The sequence below is a fragment of the Festucalex cinctus genome, chromosome 21 (assembly GCF_051991245.1).
Source record: "Festucalex cinctus isolate MCC-2025b chromosome 21, RoL_Fcin_1.0, whole genome shotgun sequence".
Classification (NCBI taxonomy): domain Eukaryota; kingdom Metazoa; phylum Chordata; class Actinopteri; order Syngnathiformes; family Syngnathidae; genus Festucalex; species Festucalex cinctus.
The window spans coordinates 20,511,181-20,537,578 of NC_135431.1; the positions used below are offsets into that span (position 1 = coordinate 20,511,181).

Consider the following 26,398-nt stretch of genomic DNA (forward strand, 5'->3'; position numbering starts at 1 on the left):
TGTACAAAATACCGTATGTGGGGTATTTTTTTTTTATGCCTCAAAGGCTAGGTGGCGCTGCATATATAACTGAATGTTGTCATAGAGATAGCTTCAGGCCTTGACGATAAACATACATGTCAAGTTTGGGATTTTTTGGAGCATGTACCGGGGAGTTATTATGCATATCCTTTTTCAGTGCGAAACACAAATTTTGATGCCCCGCCTTCATCATATAGTATTTCGAAAGGTCAAGATTTTTCCCCCTGTCGTTGGCTCAGGTCTTGACATGGTCCAGGTCAAGTCTTAACTCAGTCAGATGAAACGTGTAGGAGAAGTGGGCAAAAGTCTGCCCCCTGTGAATGTGCAAAAATCGTCAAAAATGGGACATTCAAAAATTCGTAGCTCACTTCCTGTTCATTTTAGCATATGGGTCCAAGAGACTTTTTTGTAGGTCTTGGGCTCCCTCATACACCTAAAAATATTCGTCGTTCTTGCTTAAACGTACAACCGGGGCTGCTTCGTTAAAAACTTCTAGGGGGCGCTATTGAGTCATTTTTGTAAAAATAGCACAATCAACAATAAAATATTGCTCATTTTACCAGGCCAGATGTGTGTGCCAAGTTTCATGAGTTTCTGTGCATGTTTAGACCCTCAAAACTGGCGTTGTTTTCTTGGCGAACAGCGCTTAGCCACACCCACAGCAATTCGCGAAAACTCACAAACTTCGTGTTGTGACATCATGAAGGCCGAAACCCTCATCTGAGCAAATATGAGGTAGGTCCAGTTAACGTGTTTGGAGAAAAACGTAGAAGAAAATTCGTAATAAAAAAAATTGCCACTAGGTGGCGCTATCAGTTAGATGAAATATAAGTCAGTAGATGTCTTTAGGGCTGGACTCTCATCAAATGTGTGAAATTTTGAGAAGATAGGATCATCTCGGTCAAGTTAATGCAGCTTGTATTTTCACGAAAAATCTTCAGACTTTGCGTCACCGTAGCGGCCACGCCCTTTGGCGAAAAGTTACAATATTCGGTGTGGGGCATGATCAACATCTTAAGCCTTTTCTGACCAATTTTCAAATGGATCCCTTCAACAAGCTCAGCACAGTAGCTAAAAACGTAAAGTATGACATTTATTGTAACCACTAGGTGGCGCTATATGTATAACTGAATTTTATCATATAGATGTTTTCAGGCCGTGACTATTACGTTGCCTGAGAAGTTTGAGATTTTTTGGAGCTTGAACATGGGAGTTATTAAGCATTTGCTCTTTCTGGACAAATGAAATTTTAAAGGCAATATTTGATGCCCCGCCCCCGTCATATAGTATTTCAAAAAGGCAAGATGTTTTGCCCAGTTGTTCTCTCAGGTCTTGAGATGATAAATGCCAAGTTTGAAGTCAATTGGATGAAAAATGTTTGCAAAGGGGGAAAAAGCATGACCACAGTGAATGTGCCAAAATAGGCCAAAATTGGACATTAAAAAATTCATAGCTCACTTCCTGTACATTTTAGCTACATGGTCCCAATAGACTTTTTTGTGCGTCTCGGGGTGCTACACGTGCCTGCCAATTTTTGTTGCTCTAGCTCAAACGTGCCGGGCTTGGTTTTTATTTTTCTACGCTAGGGGGCGCTATCGAGTCGCATTGTTATGACGACTTAATAATATCAAATTTTTCGCCGGGCCTGAGGAGTGTGCAAAGTTCGGTGAGTTTTCGTGAATGTTTAGGTACCCAAAATCGCGATCGTTTGCGGAGAATAAAGAAGAAGAAGAATAATAATAATAATAATAATAATAATAATAATTTTTACAAAAACAATAGGGACCTCGCAGCGGTCGCTGCTCGGGCCCTAACTAGAGCTGCGAGCAGCTATAAAGGGCCCTCGCAGCCCGGGCCACGTTGGGGTACTTGCACGTTGGGGTACTGGCACGTTGGGGTACTGGCAAGTTTAGGTACGGCACATTGGAAGCAGAATTTCTTTGAAAATGGCATGATAAACCTTGACATGTGGATTTTTTTTTTTTTTGTAAAAATACCGTTAAGTTGGTGTATTTTTTTTTTATGCCTCTAGGGCTAGGTGGCGCTGTATATATAATGGAATGTTGTCATAGGGATACCTTCAAGCCTTGACTCTAAACATACATGTCAAGTGTGGGATTTTTTTGGAGCATGTACCGTGGAGTTATTAAGCATATCCTTCATTCACGATATTGCTTTTAATGTCCATTAGAGGCTATCAAAAATAAATAAAAAAGTACATGTTTGGATAAGTCTAATGCCAGTGAACATTTTGAGTGGTGGAAAGTAAAAGAATATTCATAAATGACTTAGTTATCACACTTAGAATGAGTTTACATTTTTTGTACAAAATACCGTATGTGGGGTATTTTTTTGTTTTGCCTCAAGGGCGAGGTGGCGCTGCATATATAACTGAATGTTGTCATAGAGATACCTTCAGGCCTTGACGATAAACATACATGTCAAGTTTGGGATTTTTTGGAGCATATATCGGGGAGTTATTAAGCATATCCTTTTTCAGTGCGAAACACAAATTTTGATGCCCCGCGCTCATCATATAGTATTTCCAAAAGTCAAGATTTTTCCGTCTGTTGTTGGCTCAGGTCTTGGCATGGTCCAGGTCAAGTCATAAGTCAGTCGGATAAAACATGTAGGAGAAGTGGGCAAAAGTATGCCCCCTGAAAATGTGCAAAAATCGTCAAAAATGGGACATTCAAAAATTCGTACCTCACTTCCTGTTCATTTTAGCATATGGGTCCAAGAGACTTTTTTGTAGGTCTTTGGCTCCCTCATACACGTAAAAATTTTCGTAGATCTTGCTTAAACGTAGAATCGGGGCTGCTTCGTTAAAAATTTCTAGGGGGCGCTATTGAGTCATTTTTGTAAAAATAGTACAATCAACAATAAAATATTGTTCATTTTACCAGGCCAGATGTGTGTGCCAAGTTTCATGAGTTTCTGCGCATGTTTAGACCCTCAAAACTGGCGTTGTTTTCTTGGCGAACAGTGCTTAGCCACGCCCACAGCGATTCGCGAAAACTCACAAACTTCGTGTTGTGACATCATGAAGGCCGAAACCCTCATCTGAGCAAATATGAGGTTGGTCCAGTTAACGTGTTTGGAGAAAAATGTACAAGAAAATTCGTAAGAAAAAAAATTGCCACTAGGTGGCGCTATCAGTAAGATGAAATATAAGTTCGTAGATGTCTTAAGGGCTGGACTCTCATCAAATGTGTGAAATTTTGAGAAGATAGGATCATCTCGGTCAAGTTCATGCAGCTTTTATTGTCACGAAAAATTTTCGGACTTTGCGTCACCGTAGCGGCCACGCCCTTTGGCGAAAAGTTACAATATTCGGTGTGGGGCATGATCAACATCTTAAGGCTTTTCTGACCAATTTTCAACTGGATCCCTTCAACGAGCTCGGCACAGTAGCTAAAAACGTAAAGTATGACATTTATTGTTACCACTAGGTGGCGCTATATGTATAACTGAATTTTATCATATAGATGCTTTCAGGCCGTGACTATTACGTTGCCTGAGAAGTTTGAGATTTTTTGGAGCTTGAACATGGGAGTTATCACACTTAGAATGAGTTGACATTTTTTGTACAAAATACCGTATGTGGGGTATTTTTTTTTCACGCCTGAAGGGCTAGGTGGCGCTGCATATATAACTGAATTTTGTCATAGAGATACCTTCAGGCTTTGACTATAAACATACATGTCAAGTTTGGGATTTTTTGGAGCATGTACCGGGGAGTTATTAAGCATATCCTTTTTCAGTGTGAAACACAAAATTTGATGCCCCGCCCTCATCATATAGTATTTCCAAAAGTCAAGATTTTTCTGCCTGTAGTTGGCTCAGGTCTTGACATGGTCCAGGTCAAGTCTAAAGTCAGTCGGATGAAATGTGTAGGAGAAGTGGGCAAAAGTATGCCCCCTGAAAATGTGCAAAAATCGTCAAAAATGGGACATTCAAAAATTCATAGCTCACTTCCTGTTCATTTTAGCACATGGGTCCAAGAGACTTTTTTGTAGGTCTTGGACTCCCTCATACACCTAAAAATTTTCGTAGATCTTGCTTAAACGTACAATCGGGGCTGCTTCGTTAAAAATTTCTAGGGGGCGCTATTGAGTCATTTTTGTAAAAATAGGACAATACATGATAAAATATTGCTCATTTTGCCAGGCCAGATGTGTGTGCCAAGTTTCATGAGTTTCTGCGCATGTTTAGACCATCAAAACTAGCGTTGTTTTCTTGGCGAACAGTGCTTAGCCACGCCCACAGCGATTCGCGAAAACTCACAAACTTCGTGTTGTGACATCATGAAGGCCGAAACCCCCATCTGAGCAAATATGAGGTTGGTCCAGTTAACGTGTTTGGAGAAAAATGTACAAGAAAATTCGTAAGAAAAAAAATTGCCACTAGGTGGCGCTATCAGTTAGATGAAATATAAGTTCGTAGATGTCTTTAGGGCTGGACTCTCATCAAATGTGTGAAATTTTGAGAAGATAGGATCATCTCGGTCAAGTTCATGCAGCTTTTATTGTCACGAAAAATCTTCAGACTTTGCGTCACCGTAGCGGCCACGCCCTTTGGCGAAAAGTTACAATATTCGGTGTGGGGCATCATCAACATCTTAAGGCTTTTCTGACCAATTTTCAACTGGATCCCTTCAACGAGCTCAGCACAGTAGCTAAAAACGTAAAGTATGACATTTATTGTAACCACTAGGTGGCGCTATATGTATAACTGAATTTTTTCATATAGGTGTTTTCAGGCCGTGACTATTACGTTGCCTGAGAAGTTTGAGATTTTTTGGAGCTTGTACATGGGAGTTATTCAGCATTTGCTCTTTCTGGACAAATGAAATTTTAAAGGCAATATTTGATGCCCCGCCCCCGTCATATAGTATTTCGAAAAGGCAAGATTTTTTGCCCAGCTGTTCTCTTAGGTCTTGAGATGATAAATGCCAAGTTTGAAGTCAATGGGATGAAAAATGTTTGCATAGGGGGGAAAAGCATGACCACAGTGAATGTGCCAAAATAGGCCAAAATTGGACATTAAAAAATTCATAGCTCACTTCCTGTACATTTTAGGAAATGGCTTCCACTGACTTTTTTGTGCGTCTCGGAGTGCTACACGTGCCTGCCAATTTTCGTAGCTCTAGCTCAAACGGGCCGGGATTGGTTTTTATTTTTCTACGCTAGGTGGCGCTATAGAGTCGCGTTGTTATGACAACTACATAATATCAAATTTTTCGCCGGGCCCGAAGAGACTGCAAAGTTTGGTGAGTTTTCGTAAATGTTTAGGCCCTCAAAAATGCGATCGTTTGCGGAGAATAAAGAAGAAGAAGAAGAAGAAGAAGAAGAAGAATTCTTACAAAAACAAGAGGGACCTCGCAGCGGTCGCTGCTCGGGCCCTAATAATAATTTTTACAAAAACAATAGGGACCTCGCAGCGGTCGCTGCTCGGGCCCTAACTAGAGCTGCGAGCAGCTATAAAGGGCCCTCGCAGCCCGGGCCACGTTGGGGTCCTTGCACGTTGGGGTACTTGCACGTTGGGGCACTGGCACGTTGGGGTACTGGCATATTGGAAGCAAAATTTCTTTGAAAATGGCATAATAAACGTTTACATGTAGAATATTTTTTTTGCCAGTGTCTGTCAAGCTCAACGGATTTTGGTGATTGTTAAGACCTGCAAAAATCAGCGTCCTTTTTTATTTTTAGGCAATGAGTTGCCCTGATTGGTATTTTTTTGTAAAAGTGTATATACACATCATCGCTCGTTGTACTCATTGCACAATGTTTACTTTTATTGTCCAAAGGGGCAATCAAAAATGAATAAAACAAAATGGAAACGTACATACGTTTGGATCGGTGTGAAGCCAGTGAACAATTTGAGTGGTGGAAACTAAAAGAATATTCATAAATGACTTAGTTATCACACTTAGAATGAGTGTACATTTTTTGTACAAAATACCGTATGTGGGGTATTTATTTTTATTTTTATTAAGCCTCAAGGGCTAGGTGGCGCTGTATTTATAACTGAATGTTGTATAGAGATACCTTCAGGCCTTGATTATAAGCATACATGTCAAGTGTGGGATTTTTTTTGGAGCATGTAAAGTGGAGTTATTATGCATATCCTTCATTCACGATATTGCTTTTAATGTCCACAGAGGCTATCAAAAATAAATAAAAATATATATATGTTTGGATAAGTCTGATGCCAGTGAACATTTTGAGCGGTGGAAACTAAAAGAATATTCATAAATGACTTAGTTATCACACTTAGAATGAGTTTACATTTTTTGTACAAAATACCGTATGTGGGGTATTTTTTTTTTTATGCCTCAAGGGCTCGGTGACGCTGCATATATAACTGAATGTTGTCATAGAGATAGCTTCAGGCCTTGACGATAAACATACATGTCAAGTTTGGGATTTTTTGGAGCATGTACCGGGGAGTTATTAAGCATATCCTTTTTCAGTGCGAAACACAAATTTTGATGCCCCGCCTTCATCATATAGTACTTCGAAAAGTCAAGATTTTTCCCCCTGTCGTTGGCTCAGGTCTTGACATGGTCCAGGTCAAGTCTTAACTCAGTCAGATGAAACGTGTAGGAGAAGTGGGCAAAAGTCTGCCCCCTGTGAATGTGCAAAAATCGTCAAAAATGGGACATTCAAAAATTCGTAGCTCACTTCCTGTTCATTTTAGCATATGGGTCCAAGAGACTTTTTTGTAGGTCTTGGGGTCCCTCATACACCTAAAAATTTTCGTAGATCTTGCTTAGACGTACAACCGGGGCTGCTTCATTAAAAATTCCTAGGGGGCGCTATTGAGTCATTTTTGTAAAAATAGCACAATCAACAATGAAATATTGTTCATTTTACCAGGCCAGATGTGTGTGCCAAGTTTCATGAGTTTCTGCGCATGTTTAGACCCTCAAAACTGGCGTTGTTTTCTTGGCGAACAGTGCTTAGCCACGCCCACAGCGATTCGCGAAAATTCACAAACTTCGTGTTGTGACATCATGAAAGCCGAATCCCTCATCTGAGCAAATATGAGGTAGGTCCAGTTAACGTGTTTGGAGAAAAACGTAGAAGAAAATTCGTAAGAAAAAAAATTGCCACTAGGTGGCGCTATCAGTAAGATGAAATATAAGTTCATAGATGTCTTTAGGGCTGGACTCTCATCGAATGTGTGAAATTTTGAGAAGATAGGATCATCTCGGTCAAGTTAATGCAGCTTTTATTGTCACGAAAAATCTTTAGACTTTGCGGCACCGTAGCGGCCACGCCCTTTGGCGAAAAGTTACAATATTCGGTGTGGGGCATGATCAACATGTTAAGGCTTTTCTGACCAATTTTCAACTGGATCCCTTCAACGAGCTCAGCGCAGTAGCTAAAAACGTAAAGTATGACATTTATTGTTACCACTAGGTGGCGCTATATGTATAACTGAATTTTATCATATAGATGTTTTCAGGCCATGACTATTACATTGCCTGAGAAGTTTGAGATTTTTTGGAGCTTGAACATGGGAGTTATTAAAGCCCCAGTGTGTAGCTCACGACCGCCATCTATCGGTCAAACAAGATAATGCAATGATTTTAAGCACACGAACTACGGCGTCTCAGAGAGACCCTACTTCAACAGCCTACCACCAATTTCACCGGAACAGAACGCAAACAACTTCTGGTATCCCTCGAGTGATGACGTAAGTGAATTGCATTTGTTAGACATACTGTACAGACCCCTAATATTTGTGATTTAGTCATTTAATTTCAGAATTAATATTTTTGTCGGCATTGTTAGGAAATACTGTACGTCAGCTAATGATAATGGCTATCTATGTTCATATTTGTTAGTGCAACTAAACTATGCAACAGAGAACACACAGTTATGTTATATGTTTTATAGACATGTGGACCATCTCAAAGAGGGCGAGGGAGACGAGGAAGAGAACGCGGAAGTGAACGCGGTGTCTCGTAACGTACAATTATGTCATCATGGAAAAATAATTCCATTCGAGCATGCATGTGAATGGCTCAAAACATACCTTTGCTTGGAATATGTGGTATTTAGATTACATCGTTTGCTGATATGTTTAGTATATCGTACAAAAATAATGGTGTTAACTGAACTACACAGATGCAACTCAGACTCGTAAACCCCCCCGTGTCTTGTTGCTACTAACCACTCAGAAAAGTGCTGCTTACAAAAACATTTGAAACCCTTTACTCAGATATCGATTTGTCACCATGTTGAACAATTTTACCTAATAAATATCACTAAGCAACTTAATTAGTTTTGATTGAAGATACAACAGCTTCCTTGTACTTCGATGTGCAGGAATTTACATGGCTTTCACAAATAGTCTTGCTCATATAATAATGTACTTCATTGGCTCAGTGACTTTCAGTTCATTGTTTGGTACCTCATCTGACATACAATTGTTACCTTCTTGCAGAGACTCGTACAGGAAATGACCATGGAGGAACATGAAGATATCCAAGTCCAGCTGATAGACTGACACCAAGAAATACTTTTTGACACATTGCTGACACATCAGCACCACCATGATTTCCTGTACCTGGATCCCAGACTGCAGCACCTTGGTGACTTGTGGCAAATAAGTGACACTTTCCCAGATCCTCGAGGACAATACAAAGGTTTTTTACCTGGCATATAATTAGTCCATGTCTGACACTTGTTGTAGTTTGTATAACTTGTATATTGTTGTTGTGTGTTAATTTGTACATTTTGAATAACTAAAAAATACTATTTCCTTTGGCGTCAACATGCAGTGTTCATTCGACACCTAACCTAACACTATTTTACATGACCAGAAATGTAAAACATCAAAAGCCCGGAGAATTATTATAAATGCTTGCAATGACAAGGAATTCTTCATTGGCCAATGAATGTAAGGTACAGTACATGAAAATGAATAAATAATATAAAGTAAAATAAAAGTCTACATGAAATGAACATATTAACTAAAAAAAAAAAAATGCTGTTATAATATAATGAGCGACATGAATTGCAGTTGATCCAGAAATTTACCAATACGCTGTGCATTTCAAAATATGGAAAATAGACATACAGGTTTGGGCCAAAGGTAGTGTTACAGAGCAGGTATGTGTTGTACACAGCTAAAATATCTGATTAACTCAATACCATGATGGGTTTTTTTTTGTGTGTGTGTGTGTGTGCTGACATTGTCCCCCATTAACATTGCAACATTCCTCAAACTCTCCCGAACACATAGTATGATCTGTAACACTACTTTTCGCCTACTCTATGATGTTATTGGGGCAAAATCAAGGAAGGCTTGTCCATTGATTGTGTGAACAGACTGCAGTAAAAATGAAGTCACTTCAATGTTTGCTGGTTTTATTAAGTCTGACATGCTCCTTGACTGCACAAGTACATGTTATGGAGTGAGGGCATGTTCCCACCAACGATGATATCATATTCTTCAAAGGCTTGCTGAGGAAAGTGAGGGAGGAGTCACTCCATGGCTTCAGACACCTGGTCAGCAGGTCCTGTGTAAAACAAGTGGTGCTTGTACATGTGACCATTCCGTATTGCTTCACACAAAAAGTTCATGTAGTGTGCAATGCCGTCCATATGTAAATGACATACCAAGACGTCGGCTGACTTCAGTTTGTTGCAGCTCAGATATGGTAGGTAGAGATACTGGTGGTACAACACCGAAGCCTTCTGGGGTCCTCCATTCAAGTGTCCTCATTCGGGGCATTCCAATTTGGCTGCTGAGGAAAGTGAGGGAGGAGTCACTCCATGGCTTCAGACACCTGGTCAGCAGGTCCTGTGTAAAACAAGTGGTGCTTGTACATGTGACCATTCCGTATTGCTTCACACAAAAAGTTAATGTCGTGTGTAATACCGTCCATATGTAAATGACATACCAAGACGTCGGCTGACTTCAGTTTGTTGCAGCTCAGATATGGTAGGTAGAGATACTGGTGGTACAACACCGAAGCCTTCTGGGGTCCTCCATTCAAGTGTCCTCATTCGGGGCATTCCAATTTGGCTGCTGAGGAAAGTGAGGGAGGAGTCACTCCATGGCTTCAGACACCTGGTCAGCAGGTCCTGTGTAAAACAAGTGGTGCTTGTACATGTGACCATTCCGTATTGCTTCACACAAAAAGTTCATGTAGTGTGCAATGCCGTCCATATGTAAATGACATACCAAGACGTCGGCTGACTTCAGTTTGTTGCAGCTCAGATATGGTAGGTGGAGATACTGGTGGTACAACACCGAAGCCTTCTGGGGTCCTGCATTCAAGTGTCCTCATTTGGGACATTCCAATTTGGCTGCTGAGGAAAGTGAGGGAGGAGTCACTCCATGGCTTCAGACACTGGTCAGCAGGTCCTGTGTAAAACAAGTGGTGCTTGTACATGTGACCATTCCGTATTGCTTCACACAAAAAGTTCATGTAGTGTGCAATGCCGTCCATATGTAAATGACATACCAAGACGTCGGCTGACTTCAGTTTGTTGCAGCTCAGATATGGTAGGTGGAGATACTGGTGGTACAACACCGAAGCCTTCTGGGGTCCTCCATTCAAGTGTCCTCATTCGGGGCATTCCAATTTGGCTGCTGACTCTCCCCTTGATATTTTTTTTTCTTGCAGGTCGGTGATGTATTTAAACGGTGCATGAATGCTTGTATACATCAGAATATGGTTCTGGAACCCCTCAAGTTTGGCTGTTGATCTAGTGTGACACAAACAAAAACACAATGATAAAATAAAATAGAATAATTGATGATACTACTATATGTCACCAACTTTCCAACAAAGCCCCCAAAATAGAGGAAAGATCTTTAGTTTTTGGGCCCAAAACATTGTATTAGCTAGATAAAAGTAACTTGACTGCATACTGCATAGAATATGCAAAGGCTGCTTGCTTGTCGAATTTCCGTGGAAAACGTGGCAGCCTGTAAATTCTTGTGCACCCAATTACACAATGGACCAGTACACACTTGAGTGAGAGAGTTCAGACTCTAGCAGTGCTTACGGTACAGCCAGCATTTAAGTCCAGAAAGTTATTCCCTGCCGAAAATTAATTTCGAGAACACTATTTTCACCAACCACAACGAAAATAATTTTCAACTCCTCCACTAATACAGTATGCTTTAGATTCTCCATTGAAGTTATGGGCAAATATACCTCCGAAATCACAGTTACATTACATTACACAATAACTTGCGCATTTACTCTAAATATAACGTGCCAGCGGGAATCTTTTTTTTTTTTCAAAGCAAGTACCTACATAACGAAATCGTTCGAGTGGTGCGGAGTTGCTAATCAACAGCTACAGTGATCGTAAAACAAAGGTACGAACATCGTATTAATTAGTACAGTGTATACTTTTTCTCTCGCTCTCAAAACGTAAACACAAATGTACTCTTACTTACCGGTCAAGTAGAAAGCAGTCGAAGGCACCGGCACGTCCCAAACCTAGTCTGTTCCTCATTTCTCTCCATCTGGCAAATGCGGCTACAATATAAACTCTTGTTTTGTCGCGCTGAAATAAAATAAATTCCCAAAGTAAGTGTGATGCTTGATAATGCTCTCTTCGGGGACCGGAAACTCTTCTTCTTCGTGGAAATGCGGTCGCCATACAAACCGGAAGTGCGTTCCAAAAACGCGTTAAGAAATGGAGCGCTGAAATTTGTGTTTGACGGCACCCGTAGCAGAAAGATGGCGGCGAAACATGGCGGACACTAGAAGCCGCGGCTCGGACATGTAAGATAATTTGCGATTTCTAGACTAACCGTTATATTTAAAAAAAGTACGTTTATGCGATACAACATATCTTTTTACATACTACTAACACAAACAATTGGTTTTTTTTTCCGAATGATTTATTGTTTCACCACTAGATGCCACTGTATAATACTGAGTGTACCTTTAAGCATTTGCTCTTTCTGGACAAATGAAATTTTAAAGGCAATATTTGATGCCCCGCCCCCATCATATAGTATTTCGAAAAGGCAAGACTTTTAGCCCAGTTGTTCTCTCACGTCTTGAGATGATAAATGCCAAGTTTTAAGTTAATTGGATGAAAAATGTTTGCAGAGGGGGAAAAAGCATGACCACAGTGAATGTGCCAAAATAGGCCAAAATTGGACATTAAAAAATTCATAGCTCATTTCCTGTACATTTTAGCTACATGGTCCTAATAGACTTTTTTGTGCATCTCGGGGTGCTACACGTGCCTGCCAATTTTCGTTGCTCTAGCTCAAACGTGCCGGGCTTGGTTTTTATTTTTCTACGCTAGGGGGCGCTATAGAGTTGCGTTGTTATGACGACTTCATAATATCAAATTTTTCGCCGGGCCTGAGGAGTGTGCAAAGTTCGGTGAGTTTTCGTGAATGTTTAGGTACTCAAAAATGCGATCGTTTACGGAGAATAATAATAATAATAATAATAATAATAATAATAATAATTCGAACGAAAAACAATAGGGACCTCGCAGCGGTCGCTGCTCGGGCCCTAACTAGAGCTGCGAGCAGCTATAAAGGGCCCTCGCAGCCCGGGCCACGTTGGGGTCCTTGCACGTTGGGGTACTTGCACGTTAGGGTACTGGCACGTTGGGGTACTGGCATATTGGAAGCAAAATTTCTTTGAAAATGGCATAATAAACGTTTACATGTAGATTTTTTTTTTTGCCAGTCTGTGTCAAGCTCAACGGGTTTTGGTGATTGTTAAGACCTGCAAAAATCAGCGTCCTTTTTTATTTTTAGGCAATGAGTTGCCCTGATTGGTATTTTTTGTAAAAGTGTATATAGACATCATCGCTCGTTGTACTCATTGCACAATGTTACTTTTATTGTCCAAAGGGGCAATCAAAAATGAATAAAACAAAATGGAAACGTACATACGTTTGGATCGGTGTGAAGCCAGTGAACAATTTGAGTGGTGGAAACTAAAAGAATATTCATAAATGACTTAGTTATCACACTTAGAATGAGTTTACATTTTTTGTACAAAATACCGTATGTGTTTTTTTATTTTATTTATATAATATGCCTCAAGGGCTAGATGGCGCTGTATTTATAACTGAATGTTGTCATAGAGATACCTTCAGGCCTTGATTATAAGCATACATGTCAAGTGTGGGATTTTTTTTGGAGCATGTATCGTGGAGTTATTAAGCATATCCTTCATTCACGATATTGCTTTTAATGTCCACAGAGGCTATCAAAAATAAATAAAAATATATATATGTTTGGATAAGTCTGATGCCAGTGAACATTTTGAGTGGTGGAAACTAAAAGAATATTCATAAATGACTGAGTTATCACACTTAGAATGAGTTTACATTTTTTGTACAAAATACCGTATGTGGGGTATTTTTTTTTTATGCCTCAAGGGGTAGGTGGCGCTGCATATATAACTGAATGTTGTCATAGAGATAATTTTCAGGCCTTGATTATAAGCATACATGTCAAGTTTGGGATTTTTTGGAGCATGTACCGGGGAGTTAACAAGCATATCCTTTTTCATTGCGAAACACAAATCTTGATGCCACGCCCTCATCATATAGTATTTCGAAAAGTCAAGATTTTCCCCCCTGTCGTTGGCTCAGGTCTTGACATTGTCCAGGTCAAGTCTTAACTCAGTCGGATGAAACGTGGAGAAGAAGTGGGCAAAAGTATGCCCCCTGTAAATGTGCAAAAATCATCAAAAATGGGACATTCAAAAATTCGTAGCTCACTTCCTGTTCATTTTAGCATATGGGTCCAAGAGACTTTTATGTAGGTCTTGGGCTCCCTCATACACCTAAAATTTTTCGTAGATCTTGGTTAAACGTACAACCGGGGCTGCTTCGTTAAAATTTTCTAGGGGGCGCTATTGAGTCATTTTTGTAAAAATAGCACAATCAACATTAAAATATTGCTCATTTTACCAGGCCAGATGTGTGTGCCAAGTTTCATGAGTTTCTGTGCATGTTTAGACCCTCAAAACCGGCGTTGTTTTCTTGGCGAACAGCGCTTAGCCACGCCCACAGCAATTCACGAAAACTCACAAACTTCGTGTTGTGACATCAGGAAGGACGAAACCCTCATCTGAGCAAATCTGAGGTAGGTCCAGTTAACGTGTTTGGACAAAAACGTAGAAGAAAATTTGTAAGAAAAAAAAAATGCCACTAGGTGGCGCTATCAGTAAGATGAAATATAAGTTCGTAGATGTCTTTAGGGCTGGACTCTCATCAAATGTGTGAAATTTTGAGAAGATAGGATCATCTCGGTCAAGTTAATGCAGCTTTTATTGTCACGAAAAATCTTCAGACTTTGCGTCACCGTAGCGGCCACGCCCTTTGGCGAAAAGTTACAATATTCGGTGTGGGGCATGATCAACATCTTAAAGCTTTTCTGACCAATTTTCAACTGGATCCCTTCAACGAGCTCAGCACAGTAGCTAAAAACGTAAAGTATGACATTTATTGTTACCACTAGGTGGCGCTATATGTATAACTGAATTTTATCATATAGATGTTTTCAGGCCGTGACTATTACGTTTTCTGAGAAGATTGAGATTTTTCGGAGCTTGAACATGGGAGTTATTAAGCATTTGCTCTTTCTGGACAAATGAAATTTTCAAGGCAATATTTGATGCCCCGCCCCCGTCATATAGTATTTCAAAAAGTCAAGGTTTTTTGCCCAGTTGTTGTCTCAGGTCTTGAGATGATAAATGCCAATTTTGAAGTCAACTGGATGAAAAATGTTTGCAAAGGGGGAAAAAGCATGACCACAGTGAATGTGCCAAAATAGGCCAAAATTGGACATTAAAAAATTCATAGCTCATTTCCTGTACATTTTAGCTACATGGTCCCAATAGACTTTTTTGTGCGTCTCGGGGTGCTACACGTGCCTGCCAATTTTCGTTGCTCTAGCTCAAACGTGCCGGGCTTGGTTATTATTTTTCTACGCTAGGGGGCGCTATAGAGTCGCGTTGTTATGACGCCTTCATAATATCAAATTTTTCGCCGGGCCCGAAGAGTGCGCAAAGTTCGGTGAGTTTTCGTGAATGTTTAGGTACCCAAAATCGCGATCGTTTGCGGAGAATAAAGAAGAAGAAGAAGAATAATAATAACTAGAGCTGCGAGCAGCTATAAAGGGCCCTCGCAGCCCGGGCCACGTTGGGGTCCTTGCACGTTGGGGTACTTGCACGTTGGGGTACTGGCACGTTGGGGTACTGGCATATTGGAAGCAAAATTTTCTTTGAAAATGGCATGATAAACCTTAACATGTAGAATATTTTTTTTGCCAGTGTGTGTGTCAAGCTCAACGGGTTTGGTGATTGTTAAGACCTGCAAAAATCAGCGTCCTAAATCAGCGTCCTTTTTTATTTTTAGGCAATGAGTTGCCCTGATTGGTATTTTTTGTAAAAGTGTATATACACATCATCGCTCGTTGTACTCAGTGCACACTGTTGCTTTTATTGTCCAAAGGGGCAATAAAAAATGAATAAAACAAAATGGAAACGTACATACGTTTGGATCGGTGTGAAGCCAGTGAACAATTTGAGTGGTGGAAACTAAAATAATATTCATAAATGACTTAATTATCACACTTAGAATGAGTTTACATTTTTTTTTTTAGGGCTAGGTGGCGCTGTATTTATAACTGAATGTGCCAAAATAGGCCAAAATTGGACATTAAAAAATTCATAGCTCACTTCCTGTACATTTTAGCTACATGGTCCCAATAGACTTTTTTGTGCGTCTCGGGGTGCTACACGTGCCTGCCAATTTTCGTTGCTCTATTTTTTTGCCAGTGTGTGTGTCAAGCTCAACGGGTTTTGGTGCTTGTTAAGACCTGCAAAAATCAGCGTCCTTTTTTATTTTTAGGCAATGAGTTGCCCTGATTGGTATTTTTTGTAAAAGTGTATATACACATCATCGCTCATTGTACTCATTGCACAATGTTGCTTTTATTGTCCAAAGGGGCAATAAAAAATGAATACAACAAAATGGAAACGTACATACGTTTGGATCGGTGTGAAGCCAGTGAACAATTTGAGTGGTGGAAACTAAAAGAATATTCATAAATGACTTAGTTATCACACTTAGAATGAGTTTACATTTTTTTGTACAAAATACTGTGTGTTTTTTTTTATATATATATAATTATATAAGCCTCAAGGGCTAGGTGGCGCTGTATTTATAACTGAATGTTGTCATGGAGATACCTTCAGGCCTTGATTATTAGCATACATGTCAAGTGTGGGATTTTTTTTGGAGCATGTACCGTGGAGTTATTAAGCATATCCTTCATTCACGATAATGCTTTTAATGTCCATAGAGGCTTTCAAAAATAAATAAATACATATATATATGTTTGCATAAGTCTGATGCCAGTGAACATTTTGAGTGGTGGAAACTAAAAGAATATTCATAAATGACTTAGTTATCACACTTAGAATGAGTTTACAATTTTTGTACAAAATACCGTATGTGGGGTATTTTTTTTTTATGCCTCAAGGGCTAGGTGGCGCTGCATATATAACTGAATGTTGTCATAGAGATAGCTTCAGGCCTTGATTATATGCATACATGTCAAGTTTGGGATTTTTTGGAGCATGTACCGGGGAGTTATTAAGCATATCCTTTTTCATTGCGAAACACAAAATTTGATGCCCCGCCCTCATCATATAGTATTCCGAAAAGTCAAGATTTTTCCCCCTGTCGTTGGCTCAGGTCTTGACATGGTCCAGGTCAAGTCTGAAGTCAGTCGGATGAAACGTGTAGGAGAAGTGGGCAAAAGTATGCCCCCTGTAAATGTGCTAAAATCGTAAAAAATGGGACATTCAAAAATTCGTAGCTCGCTTCCTGTTCATTTTAGCACATGGGTCCAAGAGACTTTTTTGTATGTCTTGGGCTCCCTCATACACCTAAAAATTTCCAAAGATCTTGCTTCAACGTACAAGCGGGGCTGCTTCGTTAAAAATTTCTAGGGGGCGCTATTGAGTCATTTTTGTAAAAATAGCACAATCCACGATAAAATATTGCTCATTTTGCCAGGCCAGATGTTGTGCCAAGTTTCATGTGTTTCTGTGCCAGTTTAGGCTCTCAAAATTGGCGTTGTTTTCTTGGCAAACAGCGCTTAGCCACACCCACAGCGATTCGTGAAAACTCACAAGCTTCGTGTTGTGACATCATGAAGGCCGAAACCCTCATCTGAGCAAATATGAGGTAGGTCCAGTTAACGTGTTTGGAGAAGAACGTTGAAGAAAATTCGTAAGAAAAAAAATTGCCACTAGGTGGCACTATCAGTAAGATGAAATATAACTTCGTAGATGTCTTTAGGGCTGGACTCTCATCAAAGGTGTGAAATTTTGAGAAGATAGGATCATCTCGGTCAAGTTAATGCAGCTTTTATTGTCATGAAAAATATTCAGACTTTGCGTCACCGTAGCGGCCATGCCCTTTGGCGAAAAGTTACAATATTCGGTGTGGGGCATGATCAACATCTTAAGGCTTTTCTGACCATTTTTCAACTGGATCCCTTCAACGAGATCAGCACAGTAGTTAAAAACGTAAAGTATGACATTTATTGTTACCACTAGGTGGCGCTATATGTAGAACTGAATTTTATCATATAGATGTTTTCAGGCTGTGACTATTACGTTGCCTGAGAAGTTTGAGATTTTTTGGAGCTTGTACATGGGAGTTATTCAGCATTTGCTCTTTCTGGACAAATGAGATTTTAAAGGCAATATTTGATGCCCCGCCCCCGTCATATAGTATTTCGAAAAGGCAAGACTTTTTGCCCAGTTGTTCTCTCAGGTCTTGAGATGATAAATGCCAAGTTTGAAGTCAATCGGATGAAAACTGTTTGCAAAGGGGGGGAAAGTATGACCACAGTGAATGTGCAAAAATGGGCCAAAATTGGACATTCAAAAATTCATAACTCACTTCCTGTACATTTTTGCTACATGGTCCCAATTGACTTTTTGTGCGTCCCAGGGTGCTACAAGTGCCTGCCAATTTTCGTAGCTCTAGGTCAAACGTGCCGGGATTGGTTTTTATTTTTTTATGCTAGGGGGCGCTATAGAGTAACATTGTTATGACAACATCAGAATATCAAATTTTTCGCCGGACCCGAAGAGTGTGCAAATTTCGGTGAGTTTTCGTAAATGTTTAGGTCCTCAAAAATGCGATCGTTTACGGAGAAGAAGAAGAAGAAGAATAATAATAATAATAATAATTCGAACGAAAAACAATAGGGACCTCGCAGCGGTCGCTGCTCGGGCCCTAATAACTAGAGCTGCGAGCAGCTATAAAGGGCCCTCGCAGCCCGGGCCACGTTGGGGTCCTTGCACGTTGGGGTACTTGCACGTTGGGGTACTGGCACATTGGGGTACTGGCATATTGGAAGCAAAATTTCTTTGAAAATGGCATAATAAACGTTTACATGTAGAATATTTTTTTGCCAGTGTGTGTATCAAGCTCAACGGGTTTTGGTGATTGTTAAGACCTGCAAAAATCAGCGTCCTTTTTTATTTTTAGGCAATGAGTTGCCCTGATTGGTATTTTTTTGTAAAAGTGTATATACACATCATCGCTCGTTGTACTCATTGCACAATGTTACTTTTATTGTCCAAAGGGGCAATCAAAAATGAATAAAACAAAATGGAAACGTACATACGTTTGGATCGGTGTGAAGCCAGTGAACAATTTGAGTGGTGGAAACTAAAAGAATATTCATAAATGACTTAGTTATCACACTTAGAATGAGTGTACATTTTCTGTACAAAATACCGTATGTGGGGTATTTTTTATTTTTTTTTATATAAGCCTCAAGGGCTAGGTGGCGATGTATTTATAACTGAATGTTGTCATAGAGATACCTTCAGGCCTTGATTATAAGCATACATGTCAAGTGTGGGATTTTTTTTGGAGCATGTACCGTGGAGTTATTAAGCATATCCTTCATTCACGATATTGCTTTTAATGTCCATAGAGGCTATCAAAAATAAATAAAAATATATATATGTTTGGATAAGTCTGATGCCAGTGAACATTTTGAGTGGTGGAAACTAAAAGAATATTCATAAATGACTTCGTTATCACACTTAGAATGAGTTTACATTTTTTGTACAAAATACCGTATGTGGGGTATTTTTTTTTCATGCCTCAAGGGCTAGGTGGCGCTGCATAAATAACTGAATGTTGTCATAGAGATAACTTCAGGCCTTGACGATAAACATACATGTCAAGTTTGGGATTTTTTGGAGCATGTACCGGGGAGTTATCAAGCATATCCTTTTTCATTGTGAAACACAAATTTTGATGCCCCGCCCTCATCATATAGTATTTCGAAAAGTCAAAATTTTTCCCCCTGTCGTTGGCTCAGGTCTTGACATGGTCCAGGCCAAGTCTTAACTCAGTCGGATGAAACGTGTAGGAGAAGTGGGCAAAAGTCTGCCCCCTGTGAATGTGCAAAAATCGTCAAAAATGGGACATTCAAAAATTCGTAGCTCACTTCCTGTTCACTTTAGCATATGGGTACAAGAGACTTTTTTGTAGGTCTTGGGCTCCCTCATACACCTAAAAATATTCGGCGTTCTTGCTTAAACGTACAACCGGGGCTGCTTCGTTAAAAATTTCGAGGGGGCGCTATTGAGTCATTTTTGTAAAAATAGCACAATCAACAATAAAATATTGTTCATTTTACCAGGCCAGATGTGTGTGCCAAGTTTCATGAGTTTCTGCGCATGTTTAGACCCTCAAAACTGGCGTTGTTTTCTTGGCGAACAGTGCTTAGCCACGCCCACAGCGATTCGCGAAAACTCACAAACTTCGTGTTGTGACATCATGAAGGCCGAATCCCTCATCTGAGCAAATATGAGGTAGGTCCAGTTAACGTGTTTGGAGAAAAACGTAGAAGAAAATTCGTAAGAAAAAAAATTGCCACTAGGTGGCGCTATCAGTAAGATGAAATATAAGTTCATAGATGTCTTTAGGGCTGGACTCTCATCAAATGTGTGAAATTTTGAGAAGATAGGATCATCTTGGTCAAGTTCATGCAGCTTTTATTGTCACGAAAAATCTTTAGACTTTGCGGCACCGTAGCGGCCACGCCCTTTGGCGAAAAGTTACAATATTCGGTGTGGGGCATGATCAACATCTTAAGGCTTTTCTGACCAATTTTCAACTGGATCCCTTCAACGAGCTCAGCGCAGTAGCTAAAAATGTAAAGTATGACATTTATTGTTACCACTAGGTGGCGCTATATGTATAACTGAATTTTATCATATAGATGTTTTCAGGCCGTGACTATTACATTGCCTGAGAAGTTTGAGATTTTTTTGGAGCTTGAACATGGGAGTTATTAAGCATTTGTTCTTTCTGGACAAATGAAATTTTAAAGGCAATATTTGATGCCCCGCCCCCATCATATAGTATTTCGAAAAGGCAAGACTTTTTGCCCAGTTGTTCTCTCACATCTTGAGATGATAAATGCCAAGTTTGAAGTTAATTGGATGAAAAATGTTTGCAGAGGGGGAAAAAGCATGACCACAGTGAATGTGCCAAAATAGGCCAAAATTGGACATTAAAAAATTCATAGCTCATTTCCTGTACATTTTAGCTACATGGTCCCAATATACTTTTTTGTGCATCTCGGGGTGCTACACGTGCCTGCCAATTTTCGTTGCTCTAGCTCAAACGTGCCGGGCTTGGTTTTTATTTTTCTACGCTAGGGGGCGCTATAGAGTTGCGTTGTTATGACGACTTCATAATATCAAATTTTTCGCCGGGCCTGAGGAGTGTGCAAAGTTCGGTGAGTTTTCGTGAATGTTTAGGTACCCAAAATCGGGATCGTTTGCGGAGAATAAAGAAGAAGAAGAAGAAGAAGAAGAAGAAGAATTTTTACAAAAACAATAGGGACCTCGCAGCGGTCGCTGCTCGGGCCCTAATAATTTTTACAAAAACAATAGGGACCTCGCAGCGGTCGCTGCTCGGGCCCTAATAATAATAATTTTTACAAAAACAATAGGGACCTCGCAGCGGTCGCTGCTCGGGCCCTAATAATAATAATAATAATAATAATTTTTACAAAAACAATAGGGACCTCGCAGCGGTCGCTGCTCGGGCCCTAATAATAATTCTTACAAAAACAAGAGGGACCTCGCAGCGGTCGCTGCTCGGGCCCTAATAATAATTTTTACAAAAACAATAGGGACCTCGCAGCGGTCGCTGCTCGGGCCCTAATAATAATAATTTTTACAAAAACAATAGGGACCTCGCAGCGGTCGCTGCTCGGGCCCTAATAATAATAATAATAATGATAATAATAATAATAATAATTTTTACAAAAACAATAGGGACCTCGCAGCGGTCGCTGCTCGGGCCCTAATAATAATAATAATAATAATAATAATAATAATAATAATAATAATAATAATAATAATAATAATTTTTACAAAAACAATAGGGACCTCGCAGCGGTCGCTGCTCGGGCCCTAACTAGAGCTGCGAGCAGCTATAAAGGGCCCTCGCAGCCCGGGCCACGTTGGGGTCCTTGCACGTTGTGGTACTTGCATGTTGGGGTACTGGCACATTGGGGTACTGGCATATTGGAAGCAAAATTTCTTTGAAAATGGCATAATAAACGTTTACATGTAGAATATTTTTTTGCCAGTGTGTGTGTCAAGCTCAACGGGTTTTGGTGATTGTTAAGACCTGCAAAAATCAGCGTCCTTTTTTATTTTTAGGCAATGAGTTGCCCTGATTGGTATTTTTTTGTAAAAGTGTATATACACATCATCGCTCGTTGTACTCATTGCACAATGTTACTTTTATTGTCCAAAGGGGCAATCAAAAATGAATAAAACAAAATGGAAACGTACATACGTTTGGATCGGTGTCAAGCCAGTGAACAATTTGAGTGGTGGAAACTAAAAGAATATTCATAAATGACTTAGTTATCACACTTAGAATGAGTGTACATTTTTTGTACAAAATACTGTATGTGGGGTATTTTTATTTTTTTTTATATAAGCCTCAAGGGCTAGGTGGCGCTGTATTTATAACTGAATGTTGTCATAGAGATACCTTCAGGCCTTGATTATAAGCATACATGTCAAGTGTGGGATTTTTTTTGGAGCATGTACCGTGGAGTTATTAAGCATATCCTTCATTCACGATATTGCTTTTAATGTCCATAGAGGCTATCAAAAATAAATAAAAATATATATATGTTTGGATAAGTCTGATGCCAGTGAACATTTTGAGTGGTGGAAACTAAAAGAATATTAAGAAATGACTTCGTTATCACACTTAGAATGAGTGTACATTTTTTGTACAAAATACCGTATGTGGGGTATTTTTTTTTTATTCCTCAAGGGCTAGGTGGCGCTGCATATATAACTGAATGTTGTCACAGAGATAACTTCAGGCCTTGACGATAAACATACATGTCAAGTTTGGGATTTTTTGGAGCATGTACCGGGGAGTTATCAAGCATATCCTTTTTCATTGCGAAACACAAAATTTGATGCCCCGCCCTCATCATACAGTATTTCGAAAAGTCAAAATTTTTCCCCCTGTCGTTGGCTCAGGTCTTGACATGGTCCAGGCCAAGTCTTAACTCAGTCGGATGAAACGTGTAGGAGAAGTGGGCAAAAGTCTGCCCCCTGTGAATGTGCAAAAATCGTAAAAAATGGGACATTCAAAAATTCATAGCTCACTTCCTGTTCATTTTAGCATATGGGTCCAAGAGACTTTTTTGTAGGACTTGGGCTCCCTCATACACCTAAAAATATTCGTCGTTCTTGCTTAAACGTACAACCGGGGCTGCTTTGTTAAAAACTTCTAGGGGGCGCTATTGAGTCATTTTTGTAAAAAATAGCACAATCAACAATAAAATATGGCCCATTTTACCAGGCCAGATGTGTGTGCCAAGTTTCATGAGTTTCTGTGCATGTTTAGACCCTCAAAACTGGCGTTGTTTTCTTGGCGAACAGCGCTTAGCCACACCCACAGCAATTCGCGAAAACTCACAAACTTCGTGTTGTGACATCATGAAGGCCGAAACCCTCATCTGAGCAAATATGAGGTAGGTCCAGTTAACGTGTTTGGAGAAAAACGTAGAAGAAAATTCGTAAGAAAAAAAATTGCCACTAGGTGGCGCTATCAGTTAGATGAAATATAAGTCAGTAGATGTCTTTAGGGCTGGACTCTCATCAAATGTGTGAAATTTTGAGAAGATAGGATCATCTCGGTCAAGTTAATGCAGCTTTTATTTTCACGAAAAATCTTCAGACTTTGCGTCACCGTAGCGGCCACGCCCTTTGGCGAAAAGTTACAATATTCGGTGTGGGGCATGATCAACATCTTAAGGCTTTTCTGACCAATTTTCAAATGGATCCCTTCAACAAGCTCAGCACAGTAGCTAAAAACGTAAAGTATGACATTTATTGTAACCACTAGGTGGCGCTATATGTATAACTGAATTTTATCATATAGATGTTTTCAGGCCGTGACTATTACGTTGCCTGAGAAGTTTGAGATTTTTTGGAGCTTGAACATGGGAGTTATTAAGCATTTGCTCTTTCTCGACAAATGAAATTTTAAAGGCAATATTTGATGCCCCGCCCCCGTCATATAGTATTTCAAAAAGGCAAGATGTTTTGCCCAGTTGTTCTCTCAGGTCTTGAGATGATAAATGCCAAGTTTGAAGTCAATTGGATGAAAAATGTTTGCAAAGGGGGAAAAAGCATGACCACAGTGAATGTGCCAAAATAGGCCAAAATTGGACATAAAAAAATTCATAGCTCACTTCCTGTACATTTTAGCTACATGGTCCCAAGAGACTTTTTTGTGCGTCTCGGGGTACTACACGTGCCTGCCAATTTTTGTTGCTCTAGCTCAAACGTGCCGGGCTTGGTTTTTATTTTTCTACGCTAGGGGGCGCTATCGAGTCGCATTGTTATAACGACTTCATAATATCAAATTTTTCGCCGGACCTGAGGAGTGTGCAAAGTTCGGTGAGTTTTCGTGAATATTTAGGTACCCAAAATCGCGATTGTTTGCGGAGAATAAAGAAGAAGAAGAAGAAGAAGAAGAAGAAGAAGAAGAAGAAGAATTTTTACAAAAACAATAGGGACCTCGCAGCGGTCGCTGCTCGGGCCCTAATAATAATAATAATAATAATAATTTGAACGAAAAACAATAGGGACCTCGCAGCGGTCGCTGCTCGGGCCCTAACTAGAGCTGCGAGCAGCTATAAAGGGCCCTCGCAGCCCGGGCCACGTTGGAGTACTTGCACGTTGGGGAACTTGCACATTGGGGTACTGGCACATTGGAAGCAGAATTTCTTTGAAAATGGCATGATAAACATGTGGACTTTTTTTTTTTTTTTGCCAGGTGTGATGAGTGTGTCAAGCTCAATGGGTTTTGGTGATTGTTAAGATCTGCAAAAATCAGCGTCTTTTTTTTATTTTTAGGCAATGAGTTGCTCTGATTGGTATTTTTCGTAAAAGTATATATACACACATCATCGCTCGTACTCATTGCACAATGTTGCTTTTATTGTCCATAGAGGCGATAAAAAAAAAAAATAAAACTAAATAAAAAATACGTATGTTTGGATCGGTCTGATACCAGTGAACATATTGAGTGGTGGAAAGTAAAAGAATATTCATAAATGACTTAGTTATCACACTTACAATGAGTTTACAATTTTTGCAAAAATACCGTAAGTGAGGCATTTTTTTTTATGCCTCAAGGACTAGGTGGCGCTGTATTTATAACTGAATTTTGTCATAGAGATACCTTCAGGCCTTGACTCTAAATATACATTTCAAATATGGGATTTTTTGGAGCATGTACCTGGGAGTTATTAAGCATAGCCTTCATTCACCATATTGCTTTTAATGTCCATAGAGGCTATCAAAAATACATAAAACTAAATAACAAAAATATGTATGTTTGGTTAGGTCTGATGCCAGTGAATATTTTGAGTGGTGGAAGGTAAAAGAATATTCCTAAATGACTTAGTTATCACACTTAGAATGAGTTTACATTTTTTGTACAAAATACCGTAAGTGGGGTATTTTTTTTTCATGCCTCAAGGGCTAGGTGGCGCTGCATATATAACTGAATGTTGTCATAGAGATACCTTCAGGCCTTGACGATAAACATACATGTCAAGTTTTGGAGCATGTATCGGGGAGTTATTAAGCATATCCTTTTTCAGTGCGAAACACAAATTTTGATGCCCCGCCCTCATCATATAGTATTTCCAAAAGTCAAGATTTTTCCGTCTGTTGTTGGCTCAGGTCTTGGCATGGTCCAGGTCAAGTCATAAGTCAGTCGGATAAAACGTGTAGGAGAAGTGGGCAAAAGTATGCCCTCTGAAAATGTGCAAAAATCGTAAAAAATGGGACATTCAAAAATTCGTAGCTCACTTCCTGTTCATTTTAGCATATGGGTCCAAGAGTCTTTTTTGTAGGTCTTTGGCTCCCTCATACACGTAAAAATTTTCGTAGATCTTGCTTAAACGTACAATCGGGGCTGCTTCGTTAAATATTTTGAGGGGGCGCTATTGAGTCATTTTTGTAAAAATAGCACAATCAACAATAAAATATTGTTCATTTTACCAGGCCAGATGTGTGTGCCAAGTTTCATGAGTTTCTGCGCATGTTTAGACCCTCAAAACTGGCGTTGTTTTCTTGGCGAACAGTGCTTAGCCACGCCCACAGCGACTCGAGAAAACTCACAAACTTCGTGTTGTGACAGCATGAAGGCCGACACCCTCATCTGAGCAAATATGAGGTAGGTCCAGTTAACATGGTTGGAGAAAAACATTGAAGAAAAATCGTAAGAAAAAAAATTGCCAGTAGGTGGCGCTATCAGTAAGATGAAATATAAGTTTGTAGATGTCTTTAGGGCTGGACTCTCATCAATTGTGTAAAATTTTGAGAAGATAGCATCATCTCGGTCAAGTTAATGCAGCTTTTGTTGTCACGAGAAATCTTCAGACTTTGCGGCACCGTAGCGGCCACGCCCTTTGGCGAAAAGTTACAATATTCGGTGTGGGGCATGATCAACATCTTAAGGCTTTTCTGACCAATTTTCAACTGGATCCCTTCAACGAGCTCAGCACAGTAGCTAAAAACGTAAAGTATGACAATTATTGTTACCACTAGGTGGCGCTACATGGATAACTGAATTTTATCATATAGATGTTTTCAGGCCGTGACTATTAGGTTGCCTGATAAGTTTGAGATTTTTTGGAGCTTGAACATGGGAGTTATTAAGCATTTGCTCTTTCTGGACAAATGAAATTTTAAAGGCAATATTTGATGCCCCGCCCCCGTCATATAGTATTTCGAAAAGGCAAG

At 39.8% G+C, this 26,398-nt stretch overlaps 1 protein-coding gene and 1 long non-coding RNA gene across 4 annotated transcripts in view; one reads left to right on the top strand and one right to left on the bottom strand.

The window, feature by feature from the left end:
• lyrm2 (LYR motif containing 2) overlaps positions 1 to 26,398 on the top strand; it is a 360,856-nt gene that overhangs the window by 285,631 nt on the left and 48,827 nt on the right. The gene's annotated exons all lie outside the window — the stretch shown is intronic.
• LOC144010866 (uncharacterized) lies at positions 7,566 to 12,034 on the bottom strand. Of its 3 annotated transcripts, none has more exons than XR_013281369.1 (6): positions 11,455 to 12,034; positions 10,508 to 10,751; positions 10,225 to 10,407; positions 9,941 to 10,124; positions 9,657 to 9,840; positions 7,566 to 9,556 (listed from the first exon to the last, which is right to left on the bottom strand). It is a non-coding gene; the product is annotated as an uncharacterized LOC144010866 (long non-coding RNA). The 3 variants fall into 3 exon arrangements; XR_013281371.1 differs by having other exon boundaries at positions 10,225 to 10,349; positions 11,455 to 12,033; XR_013281370.1 differs by having other exon boundaries at positions 10,225 to 10,352; positions 11,455 to 12,033.